A 13,144-nucleotide genomic window follows, 5' to 3' on the forward strand; every position below is an offset into this window, starting at 1 on the left:
TGATAGTGAGGTTGGCCCAGTATCGGGCAGTATTTCGTTCTGCTATGCATAGAGTCATTATGAGTCAGTGCCGACTTGATGACACCTAACAACAGCAACAAATTTTGGTTAAGTATTTAATTAACTCACCCTCGGTATTCTTTGGAAACCCTGTACTGAGCAAAGAGGAGTTAAAACCGACTCAACGGCACTTTACAACAACAATGTGATGACTGGAACTGCGACTACTTTGGCCTGCAAGCCAGAGGTTCCCCACTCCTCTCCTAACTGGTACAACTCAAATAGTGTAGAGATGTGTAGACATAAAGGTTTCCTTGTCCCTTGGGGTTACTGGATTAGGGTGTAAAGTGGTTGGTTACTGAAGTATTCTATTCTACTATCATTTCCTGTGTCGAGTGGTGGTATGCCATCAAATCACCGACTAAACTCATAGTGAACCCTGTATAGGGTTTCTGACAGTGTAAATCTTTCAGGAAGCAGAGAGTCTCATTTTTCTTAGAGCAGTAGTTAGATTTGTACTGCTGACCTTGCAGTTACCCAACTCATAACCCACTTTGCTACCAGTGCTCCAAGGTAAATCATGCTGTGGAATCAGCAGCCTCTGCACATAGAAAAATAGGAAATGGGTTTAAAAACCCGTATTCCTCTGAGTTATAACTTCAGATATTTCCCTTATGTGTGCTACAGATCCTTGGCACTTCCTGCTCGGCACACCACTAAACAAACCTCATAAAGACAAATCAAAGACTGCTGCCAAAGATATCAAAACAACAATTTGGTAATCTTGATAAGGATTAAAAGTTAGACAGCATCTAGGGTTGACAAAGGTATAAGAAAATAGCCTCATATCTTAATAGTGAGAATATAAGTTATCACTTTTCTGTTACATAATGTTATATGAAAAACAAGTCACAAAATAAGCATTCTTTTTGACCCAGTCGTTACTCTTGAGAATTTATGTTAAGGAAATAATCATGAATGTGTATGAAAATTTTATCAATGACTGTGCCTTGCAAATGCCTACCCATAAAGGTTTGGTTAAAAAATTTTGCTGTATCTTGTACAATGGAATCACTCTGTTATACACTGGTGCTGCATAAGAATATTTAAGAATATAGGAAGATATTAGCTATGCATTGGTTAAAAACAACTGTAAGGCAGCATGTATAGCATAAATCCAATCTAATAAAACAACAAATATATGTTTGCATAGAATAATGCTTAAGTTTGGATGTATATTCCAAATTTTCTTCAGTGAACATATGCTGTTTTAGAGAAAGTAAACTGTGGCTCAGATTGAGAAAGTAAAGTCTGCCTGGCTGTTTATTAGATTGGAATAACAGACACATATGACAGTTGCAAATTAACAAGAAACAACATTTCTCTCAAACACATGCTGTAGCTATAAAATGTCATGGCAGTGCTTTCTCTGGGTGACTTTGGTCTCAAAAATCTCATGATATCAGAAACTTTGTTCTCTGAAATAATGTCAGTTAAACATGCCACATCCTACTCTTACCTTGAGGATCTCAGTCACTGTGATACTGCCAAGCAGTCTAGATTTACAGCCTAGATGCAGAGCTGGAAATTAGGATTTTCTGCGCTCAGTCTTTTTTATGTCTTCATAAATTATGTCCTAACTTCAGCGTCTCCAATAGAACAACAGGACATTGGTTCCTCTGAAGTCAGCCCCTTTTGTTCGGGTCTGCTTTGAACCTATGGAAATACTGTTCATTTAAATTTCATCTAAACACCACCCTTCCCCATGGGGAGCCCTGTAGTAACTTTATCTTTTCATTGATTAGGGTGGAGACCTCCATGGTTTCTTTGGTTGGTAAGCTCTTCCTCATTGCAGTGGATCAAAAACCCTTATTTTGTCAGACGGCAGTTTCAATCCTTGGTAATCAGGAAAAAAGTAACCCTATTTTTAAGATATTTAAATATATTTTAGAAGTACACATAACATATCCTCTCCTTAGATGGTGGTGAGTGGTGTGCACCAAGTTGGTTCCAATTCATAGTGACCCAGTATTGGGTTTCTGAAGCTGTAAATCTCTGTGGAAGCAGGAAACCTCATCTTTCTCCCCTGGAGCGACTAGTAAATTCAAACTACTGACCTTGTGGTTAGCGTCCCCGCTCGTAATCCACTCTACTACCAGAGGTCCTTGATAGTACTTATGGAAAGCTGCCATGTAAAAGAACAGTTGTAATAATGAACATTTGTGTTGGACCAGGCACTGTTCTAAATGTTCTAAAGGTGTTATTTAATCTATTGAACAACAGTATGAGGAAGAATATTATTTCCCCCCCTTTTACAGATGAGGACTCTTGAGTTTTGGAAAGCTTAAATAATTTTCTCATGGTGACACAATATGTGTTGCAGGTAAGATTTAACCTTCTGATACCAGAGCTCACATTCTTAACTATTCTTCATCATTGACTACTTGTTGCTGTTGTTAAGTGCCGTCAAGTCAGTCTGACTCATAGCGACCCTATGCACAACAGCAGACGCTCTCAGTAGTGCCATGGATGTCAGCTTCACACAGGTTAAACTCACCATGACTTTAACTTTCACAAATGCTGTAAATAACTGAGGTACCTCTATTGAAAGAAACATTATCTTTTGGATCTAAGAGTTTAGTAACAAAGTAACATATGGAAACTTGGAAAACATTGAAGAAATTTAATTTTTCTTTAAAAATTTTGTTTTCCTATTCCATAGTATATCCATGTTTTAGTATAAAACAGTGCTTTAGACTACTTGCCATATCGTACACCTGAGGCTACAGTTTGTCTTGCTTTTGAGTCTCTCAAGGCATTCAGCATGTTCATATTCCAAGAGCACAGGTCTAAAGTAAAAATTTTCTAAAAGTTTGTAGAAGGTGTGCCTAAGGAACTGAAGAAATAAATATTTTTTTTTGTCAGTTTTAAACTAATCTGAATGGCAGAGAGCAGAAGGGCTATGAATCTTTAGATTCCTATGTGAGTATTTAAGGAGCTCTCGTAGCGTAGTGGTTACGAATTGGGCTGCGAACCTTAAGGTCAGCAGTTCGAAACTACCAGCTGTTCCGCGGGAGAAAGATGAGGCATTCTGCTCCTGTAAAGATATACAGCCTTGGAAACGCTGTACAGGGTTGCTATGAGTTGGAACCAACTCCACAGCACACAACAACAACAACAATGTGAGTATTTTGATGAGTGCAGTTTTAAGGTGTGGTGTGGATTGGTGATGGTGGTGGTGAAGTGTCATCAAGTCAATTCTGACTCAGTGAACATGCATAGGATTTCCAAGGAGCAGCTGGTGGGTTTAAACTACCAACCTTGTGGTTAGCAGTCTAGTGCTTATCCTATAGCACCACATAAGAGTTCTTAAATATAAGCCTGTTCTACGTTTTTATTTGAACAAGTGTACAAAACGAAATAGAAAGGATATACCTATTGAGGAGGAGCCAAGCCCAAACCTATGGCCATCAAGTTGATTCCGACTCATAGTGTGATACTGTAAGACAGAGTAGAGCTGACCCCATAGGGTTTCCAAAGCTGTGATCTTTATGGAGGCAGATTGTCACATCTTTCTTCCATGGAGCAGCTGGTGGGTTCAAACCACCAATCTTTTGGTTACCAACCAAGTGTTTTAACCATTGCACCAGCAGGGCTCCTTCAGAAGGAGTGCCCCCCAAAATCAAGCCCATTGCCATCAAGTTGATTCGGACTCATAGTGACTTTCTATAGGGTTTCTGAGATTCTAAATCTTTATAGGATCTAATAGTCCTATCATTTCCCCATGGAGTGACTGGTGACTTTGAACTGCCAATCTGCTTAACCCACAGCACCACCAGAGCTCTTTTCAGGATCAGTTTTTAAAGTGTAGTTGAGTTGGCTCATAGCAACCCTGTATAGGGTTTCCTGGGAGTGGCTGGTGGGATTGAACCACCAACCTTTCAGGTAGCAGTCCAGTGCTTATCCTACAGTGCCACACCAGGATTCCTTTCAGGAGTTGTTGTTGTTAAGTGCCATCAAATCAGTTCTGACTCATAGTGACCCTATATAGGGTTTCCGAGGAGTGGCTGGTGAGTTTGAACCACTAACCTTGTGGTTCAAACTGACTTTGTAGTCCAGCTCATTAACCCACAGCACTAGGGACTAGTTATTTTTGTGTGGCTTATTTTCTGGTCCATACACCCTGTAGACAGGAGGGTATGACAAAAAGTATTGCTATGAATTCCTAGAAATCTTTATGAAACAAAAATATCGAAATGAGAATCTATTCTTTCTCTTTTTTTAAAAACTTTTTATTGTGGGTTGGATGAAGGTTTACAGACAAGATCATCAACTTTACATTCAACAAATTAAAATACACTTTGTTTCATCTCAGTCCAACTACAGTTATCCTGTGGCTCCCCATTTACATCTTATATTTCACAAATGAACAAAGCAAAAATATGTGAGGTACAGTTACAAAACAAATATATATTCATTTAAATGTCCAAAGAACACATTCTGCTGGCCAGCCTCCTGTTTGTAGGCCTTTCTCAGTCCATGAACTTAGAGCCCGCAACTTCTCTTATCTTTCCATGCCACCTGACCTCTGCCACCATTTCTGCTGTAGCTTTTCGAGGTAGGGATCTCACGCTCTACTCATGCTTTTCCTAGGGTACTTTGTTTCTGAAATGGAAAAGTAATGATTCCCCCTTTTAGTTACAGGTCGTCTACACTTACAGCTGTGGCAATCACAGTGGGGATTCTACCTTACCCTCCTTGTTCTGATAGTAAACACACTCATGAAAGCTTGTAAGCGAGCCACTTCATGCCTTCATAGCCCCCCAATTTTGGTAGCCAATGTCTAAGTTTGCCCATCCCTGTCAACCCAATGTACTGAGAGGGCAAGCTTGATCCGTGATATGAAGAGTCCTTCCCTTTCGGTTGGAAGTTTGAGCAACTGCATCTATAAGCAAAGGCCAAGTTCCATCAGACTGTAGCAATTTACTCTTGGTCCCTGTGTCTTCATCTGGTCGAGTTTGGGTCAGCTAGCCAGCCAAGGAATGTAGGACTAGATACTTCTGAAGACACTGGTGTGGCACTGTGGGTTAATGCACCAGACTGCAAAGTCGTTTGAACTGCAAGGTCAGCAGTTCAAGCTCACCAGCTGCTCCTTGCTTGGAAACCCTACACAGGGTTGCTATGGACCAGAATCAACTCGATGGCACATAACAACAAACAACAAACCTTCAGTTTCAGTCACAAGATCGGCGGTTCAAACTCAACAGGCACTCCATGGAAACCCTATACAGGGTCACTATGAATCGGAACTGACTGGACAGTACTTAACAACAGTAACCCTTACCCTTGGAGTGCGGTAGCTTCATAGAATAGGCATTGGATTGCAAACCAGAAGGTCAGTGGTTTGAGCCCACCAGCTATTCTACAGGAGAAAGATGAGGATTTCTCCTCCCACAAGAGTATGAAAGTCTTAAAAACCCTATATAGGGAGAGGGGTTGCGCAGTGAGGACTACAACTAGTTTACTGGAATCGCGGCTAAGATTGGGGGTCCTATCACACCGCAATCATGTCTATTATGTCCTATAATGGAGGGGCCGTCATGGCCATAAAAGGGAAGAATTTTGTGGACATCGCTGCCGACAGGGGCTTCGGAATCCAGGCCCAGATGGTGACCACAGACTTCCAGGAGATCTTTCCCATGGGAGACCGTCTGTACATCGGCCTTGCGGGGCTCGCCACTGACGTCCAGACCGTTGCCCAGCGCCTCAAGTTCCGGCTGAACCTGTATGAACTGAAGGAAGGTCGGCAGATCAAGCCTTACACTCTCATGAGCTTGGTGGCCAACCTCTTGTATGAGAAGCAGTTTGGCCCCCACTACACTGAGCCTGTCATTGCTGGATTGGACCTGAAGACCTTTAAGTCATTTATTTGCTCTCTGGACCTCATTGGCTGCCCCATGGTGACTGATGACTTTGTGGTCAGTGGCACATGCGCTGAACAAATGTACGGGATGTGCAAGTCCCTCTGGGAGCCCAACATGGATCCGTAACACTTATTTGAAACCATCTCCCAAGCCATGCTGAATGCTGTGGATCGGGACGCAATGTCAGGGATGGGAGTCAGTGTCCACATCATTGAGAAGGACAAAATCACCACCCGGACACTGAAGGCCTGAATGGACTAACCTCTTCCTCTGCACACCCAAGCCCATTCTTTTTTTTTTTTTTTTTTAAATAAAATAGTTTTTCTTTCAAAAATAAAATAAAACCCTATACAGGGTTTCTATGAGTTGAAACTGATTCCCTGGCACTTAACAACATCAGTCATTGCCCAAATAATTATGTGCTCTGTCAAAATGGCAGTTTTAGCATCCTCAAAAGACACAAGTTGTTTTCCTTTTAAATGTTCTTTGGGTTTTGCAAGCAAAAAGAAGTTTGAAAGGGAAAGATCAGGACCATAGGGTTGATGGGGCAAGGTTTTCCAATATATTCACCTAGGTCAGCCCTTGCTACCATCGAAGAATGAGCCAGGTGCATTATCATGATGGAAATAAAAAATTGCTCTTCGTAACTTTCGCGGTATTATTTTTTCGGCCAATGCAATTTTCAGTTTTCTTACAACTTACTCATAGTAAGATCCCATGATTGTCCAGTGCCTTTTGACAAAATCTATCAAGATTATTCCTTTGAGATCCCCACCCCCACCCCCCCCCCCACCCCGCAAACAGTACCGTAACCTTCTGAGCTGACCTCTCTTCCTTAATTTGTCTTTGAGATCTTTCTTAGAATGCTTCATCCTACTAAAAAAATTTTTTTTATGTAAGGCACATTCCCATAAATTTGTTAACAAAGCGTCAGTGATTTCAGAAGACGTCCCCTTAAATTTTAAAAATTTGATATTGGCCCTGACCTGAATAGTAATTTTTCCTGTGGCACAAAATGTATTCCTTTTTTTGAAGTCACCTAACAAAACTCTGTAGGATAAGCACTTGACCTCAAGGTTAGTTTGAACAGCAAGATCGGTGGGTCAGACTCACCCGCTACTCTTCGGAAACCCTATACAGGGTTGCTATGAGTCAGAAATGACTTGACAGCACTTAACAACAAAAACAACAAGACTCAGAGAAGTGTCTTACTGAGAGAACTTGTCTGCAGCCATCCACTGATCACAGGGACATGTTTCAACACATTTTGTTTGGAAACTGCAACCGTACTAGCAATACGAGGGATCTTTATTTAAACTTTATCAACGTAAACTCCATCAAGTTCAAGACACTTTTGCAAGCCACACCCTGGCTCACCCTTTAATACTAGGTTTACTTTACCATTTTGGAAAAGTGTATTAACAATCATTTAATCCATCCTGGGAATTTTACCCTTTCAGTGCAATCTTTTTTATATTATTAATGGATGGAAAATGGGTACCCTTTAAGGTTTCTTTTATTATTTTTTTTAAATTAGGAAACAAAAGGAACCAAATGAGGACTGTAAGATGGAGCTTAATAATTTCCCATAGAAACTCTCACAAAATTGCCCTTATTTGAGGAGAAGAATGTTGTGGAGCATTGCTGTGGTAAAGAGGATTCTGGGGAAGCTTTCCCAGGTGTTTTTCAGCTAAAGCTTTGGCTAACTTTCTCAGCACTTGCATAATAAGCAGATTTTCTTTTCTTTGGTCCTCCAGAAAACCAAGAAGCAACTTGAGCAATGCAAAACACTGTTTCCAGGACCCTTGTTGTTGACATGATTGTTTTTACTTTGACATCTTTGTAGTCATTGCTTTGACTGTGCTTTGTCTTCAGAATCATACTAGTAAAACCATGTTTCACCTCTGGTGACAATTTTTCCAAGAAATACATACTTCAGGATCTTAATCCCAGTTGCTTAAAAATTCCATGAAAAGTTCTGCTCTTGTCTGTCGCTGATCTGAGTACAATAGTTTAGGTATCCATAGAGCAGAACGTTTGCTCAACTTTCATTTTTCAGTCAGAATTATTTAAGCTGGCGTCTGTGGTGTTGGCTGCTGTTTCTGCTGTTAATCATCAACCTTCTAATTGAAGGGAAAAAGCAAGATTAAGTTTTCCCTTGCAAATTGATGTGGATGGTCTGCCACTGCGGACTACATCTCATCTCTTCTTTCCAAACAAGTTATCAATTTGTAAACTGCTGATTTCTTTGGGGCATCATCGTGATAACCGTTCATAAAGGATCAATGATTTCACCATTTTTCCGCCAAGCTGCCCCATAAATTTGATGTTTTGTCTTTGATTTTAGTAACACTCATGTTGCTTCAATAGGGCCTCTTTTCAAACTTATGCTTTATCCATCTTATAAAAAGTTTATATTATAACAAATTAGTACAAGTTTATTTTGGTGAAAAAAAGTGTTTTGAAATCTGTGCAATTTTTTTTATTATGATATAGTTTTTTCACAAACTTTCTGAAAGAACTGTGTACCTTTTGATTTATCCTTATAGGATGCTGCAAGAGTTGAAAAACAATTGAAGTTTTGTTATACCACTTTCCTTTAATATTGTTGTTAAGTGCCGTTGAGTTGGTTCTGACTCATAACAACCCTGTACGGGGTTTCTGAGGAGCACCTGGTGGGTTTGACCCACTGAATTTGTAGCTAGCAGTTCAGTGCTTATCCTACAAGTGCCACACCTGGCTCACCCTTTAATACTAGGTTTACTTTACCATTTTGGGAAAGTGTACTAACAATCATATTCCTATATCAAGCAAATGTTTTAAGTATCAGTTCTACTCATCTTTGAACAAAGCTCAACACTGGTAGGGCCATACTCTTCAATGGAGAAGGAAATCAAGGAGTGTTGGCTGTCCCATTAACAGTTCCATGGAGTTCTGGGAAACCTGAACCCTCATGGATAACCATGGATAAAAAGTCACTCATTTCCTATGTTGTCTTTAGTATTAAATGAAAGAATTCTGTAATCATCTTCAAATGCTGACTATATGTAAAGCACTGTGTGAAGGAGATCTGGTTGTGGATCCTTGGATTTTGTTCCTTGTCATCTAGCATAGGAGGCTCATGAGTGAGTCATAGCTGGCTAAATGCGAAACAAGGTCTTAGGAACAGAAGTGGAGAATAAAGAGCTAAAGAAGTGGCTAGGAGCAAACATTTCATTCAGCAAAAGAGAGGAATTTAAGAAATCCTCAGAGAAAAATGAACTGTTTAAGAGCCAATTAGATTTCAGTAAGGGGAGAGGTTATGTACAAATGGGGAAAAATAGGAGAGCAAAGGCTCAGGAAAGAGCTTTGGTGTGTGTTTGGGGCCTTGCATGTGATCTGGTTTGGCACATATAGAGTTAAGAGGGATCTGTGGAAGGCAATAAGATTGGAAAGGTATTTAGCATTGTCCTGCTTAAATACTTATGTATTTAAATGTAAGGAACATGAGCAGCCTTACTTTGTAATTCTGTCTCTTAAAAACAATGGGATCTTTTATAGATTTACTAACACATCTTTACTCCAATTTCTTGCTGTAATATAGTGTTGTTGTTATTGTGAGTATTGAATGAGTTAATGTAAATTAAAGGGTCTAAACAGATGCCTGGTACCTTTTGAGCAGAATCTTTAAATAGAAGTTTAATATTATAATTTTATGCTTTTGTTTAAAAATTTTAACTCTTTATTCAGATGCCGTACATTTTCTTCAAGACCACTGATGACTCATTTGTTCTCAGAACATGATTCACTAAGAGAATATCAGAACAAATTGTTCAGAATATTATTCATACCTGTTACGTGTTAGAAATTTTAACTCTCGTTAATTTAGCTTATAAATATTTACTGAGTGCCTTTCATTTTTAGTGCTAAGCTTGGTACTATAAGAATATAAGATATAATTTATGTCTTCAAGGGGCTTTTGATTTAGTTGAGAGGAAGAAGGCAGCAGAGCAGCATTATAGACAGAATCACACTTTTGTCTTAGGTTTAGATGTGTCATCATATTTTGATGGAATGTTAGGCCCCGAAATGACCAGAAACATCATTTTCTTTCTTCGCAGCACCTTTCTGGAAATATGACTCTTTAAAGTAATACTATAAAATAGTAGATATATGGATACTATTATAGAACAGAAGTAATGCAGGAGGTTCAGAAGAGAGATATTAATGTGGATTAGAGGTGCTGGTGAAGAAATAGTATATGAAGATCTATGTGAGAAATAATATATGGTCAGCCCATGCAACAAGTAAAGCTGAGTGCCTTTGGGCAGGAGGCTCACTTGTGAAGTGAGGTGTCTCTCTGCACTTAATTGGGGCATTTGGCCTGTTGATTCACAGAGCTAGAGCTGAGCACCTTTGGGCTGAGGCTTATAGTACAGTGGAGTGCTTTTTCAGCATTTATCAGTGCTGAAAGAGCTTTGTAACATTGCCCTTTCTGGCAGAGGCCAGGCCAGGGGACCAAGGGCTAGAGAGAGGCCTTCCTGAAGGTATGGCTGAGAGACTGTCCTGACTGGAAGAACTGTGCCTGAGCATTTCTGACCCAAAATTGTAACCTGTAAACATCCCTAGTAAACCCTTTCACTATAAGTGTATGGTGTTTGTGTTCTGTGTGACCATTGCTGTGAATTACTGAATCCAGCTGAGTAAAGAGTACTGTAGGAGGGATGGTTGGTGTCAGAATTGGTAAGAAGGTTGAAGGGTGGCGGCATACCTGACCTCAGCCTCATACGCATTAGATTTGGGCTGATGCTGAGTTTAATTCTCCTTCCCTCTGGTGAAGTAAGAGGAGTTCAGATGTCACCTCCAAGCCCTTTTTTACATTGCCCGAAGAAGGGTGGTAGCAAAAGGAAGAGACAGAAAGGAGCTGATTTACAGAGGACTATATATTGGATTCTGGTGTGGTGCTGTGGGTTAATGCACTGGACTGCAAAGTCGGTTTGAACCAAAAGGTTGGCAGTTCAAGCTCATCAGTTACTCCTTGGAAACCCTATAAAGGGTCTCTATGGGTCAGAACCGACTGAATGGCACGTAATAACAAACAACATATTTTGGGTTAGGAATCCTAGTGTAACACTGGGTTAATGCACTGGATTGTAAAAGTTGGTTTGAACCACAAGGTCCGTGGTTCAAGCTCACCAGGTGCTCCTTGGAACCCTACTTAGGGTCACTATGGATCGGATGTGCTTTGACTGCTCTTAACAGCAGCAACAACATACATTGGGTTAATGAGCTGGACTGCAAAGTCAGTTTGAACTTAAGGTTGGTGGTTCAAGCTCACTAGTCGCTTCTTGGGAACCCTGTACAAGGTCTCTATGGGTCAAAACCGACTTGACAGCACTTAACAATAACAACATACAGGGTTATGGAGTCCTGGTGTGGGGCTATGGGTCAATGCGCTAGATTATAAAGTTGGCTTGAACCGCAAGGTTGGCGGTTAAAACTCACCAGCTGCTGCTCCGAAACCCTGTACAGGCTCAGTATGGGTTGGAACCAACTCGACAGTACTTAACAACAACAATAATATAGGGTTGCTGGAGTCCTGGTGTGGCACTATAGGATAAGCGCTGGACCACAAGGTCAGTAGTTCAAACTCATCAGCTGCTTCTCGGAAGTCCTATACAGGGTCTCTATGAATTGTAACCGACTTGATGGCACTTAACAACATACAGAGTTGCTATGAGTCAATATCAACTCGATGGCAGTGGGTTTAATCAATAGGGCTTTTGAGACTGATATTTGCTTAGATACAGTAGGTATCTAAGATAATAAGATTTTGAGTTTAGAAGAGTAGAATGTTGGCGGTGATAATGCTGAAATGAGCGGTAAGGAAAACTTACTATGTACGTAAGACAGTTCAGTTTTTTACAGGCAGAGATATAGATAGATAACATTTTGGAAAATGGAAAAATCTGGCCTCTGAAGTCTTCCATTTTAACACAACTGTCCTTCATTTTCATTTATCCCTTCTGCCTTGTAGCCCTGGTCCATTTACCCACATATCTATAAATGTAAGTGTGCATGCCATTTGTATCACTGAAGCTGTTGTTGTTAAGTTCCATAAGTATGTTCTGACTCACAGTGACCCTGTATAGGATTTCCTAGGAGCAACTGGTGGATTTGAACCTCCAATCTTTTGGTTAGCAGTCCAGTGCTTATCTTACAGTACCACACCAGGACTCATTACTGAAATTAGTGTTATGTAATCTTTATAATTTTAAATATTATTGTCTGAGTACTTGCCCCTTAGTCTGACATATCCCCAGTGCTCTTAAAAGCAGAGAGGTATTGGTGATGCTCATTCCTGTCTATCTAGGGAGTAGGAAAAGTTTGTTGTTGTTGTTGTTGGGTCTATTTTGCAGGACATTTGATGGCTGTGTACATGGGGAATTAAGAGACACATGCTGGAGTAGAGTGAAATCAGCATTCTTTACTTTTGTTTATAGATGACCTGGAGTTGATTTTTAATTCATCGGGATCCCATGTGATACCTGTCCCACAGGGTATTTTAGGCTGTAATCTGTGCGGCAGCAGGAAATCCCATACAAAGAACTATTTTGTGCTTTACTAGCTCTGGTAGTGTAGTGATTACGAGTCAGGCTGTGAACCTCAAGGTCAGCAGTTCAAAACTACCAACTGTTTTGTGGGAGAAAGATGAGGCTTTCTGCTCCCGTAAAGATTTACAGCCTTGGAAACCTTATGCGGGGTCACTATGAGTCAGAACTGATGCCACGGCACACCACCACCACCACCATTATTTGGAAGGAGCTCCTGGTGTGGCACTATAGGATAAGCACTGGATTGGGAACCGCAATGTCAGTGATTCAAACCCATCAGCTGCTTCTTGGAAACTCTGTACAGGATTGCTGTGAGGCAAAACTGACTCGATGACACTTAACAACAACAACAACATTAACATTATTTGGAGGAATGAAGGGAGTCCTACCAGTAAACTTTATTGGTCATTAATGTGTTGGAGAACGTTACTTTGAGTATTCAGCTTGAAGATGTCTTCTCTATGTATGATGTCTTCAAAATGCTCTGTATCAGTTAGGATGGCATTTGACTGTTAGACAACTTGACATACAGTGATTTAAACATGTAAAACTTTCTTTTCTTCATATAAAAAGATGCTGTGGTGGCTGGGGACTCTGGACTCAAGGAGCGAGAGGGGCTGTGTGCTG

At 40.4% G+C, this 13,144-nt stretch overlaps 1 protein-coding gene and 1 pseudogene across 1 annotated transcript in view; both read left to right on the plus strand.

The window, feature by feature from the left end:
- The window catches only part of SNX25 (sorting nexin 25), a 130,082-nt gene that overhangs the window by 35,586 nt on the left and 81,352 nt on the right, over nucleotides 1-13,144 (plus strand). The gene's annotated exons all lie outside the window — the stretch shown is intronic.
- LOC102817052 lies at nucleotides 5,568-6,185 on the plus strand (annotated as a pseudogene).

Source organism: Chrysochloris asiatica, unplaced genomic scaffold (assembly GCF_000296735.1).
Source record: "Chrysochloris asiatica unplaced genomic scaffold, ChrAsi1.0 scaffold00011, whole genome shotgun sequence".
NCBI classification, from domain to species: Eukaryota; Metazoa; Chordata; class Mammalia; order Afrosoricida; family Chrysochloridae; genus Chrysochloris; species Chrysochloris asiatica.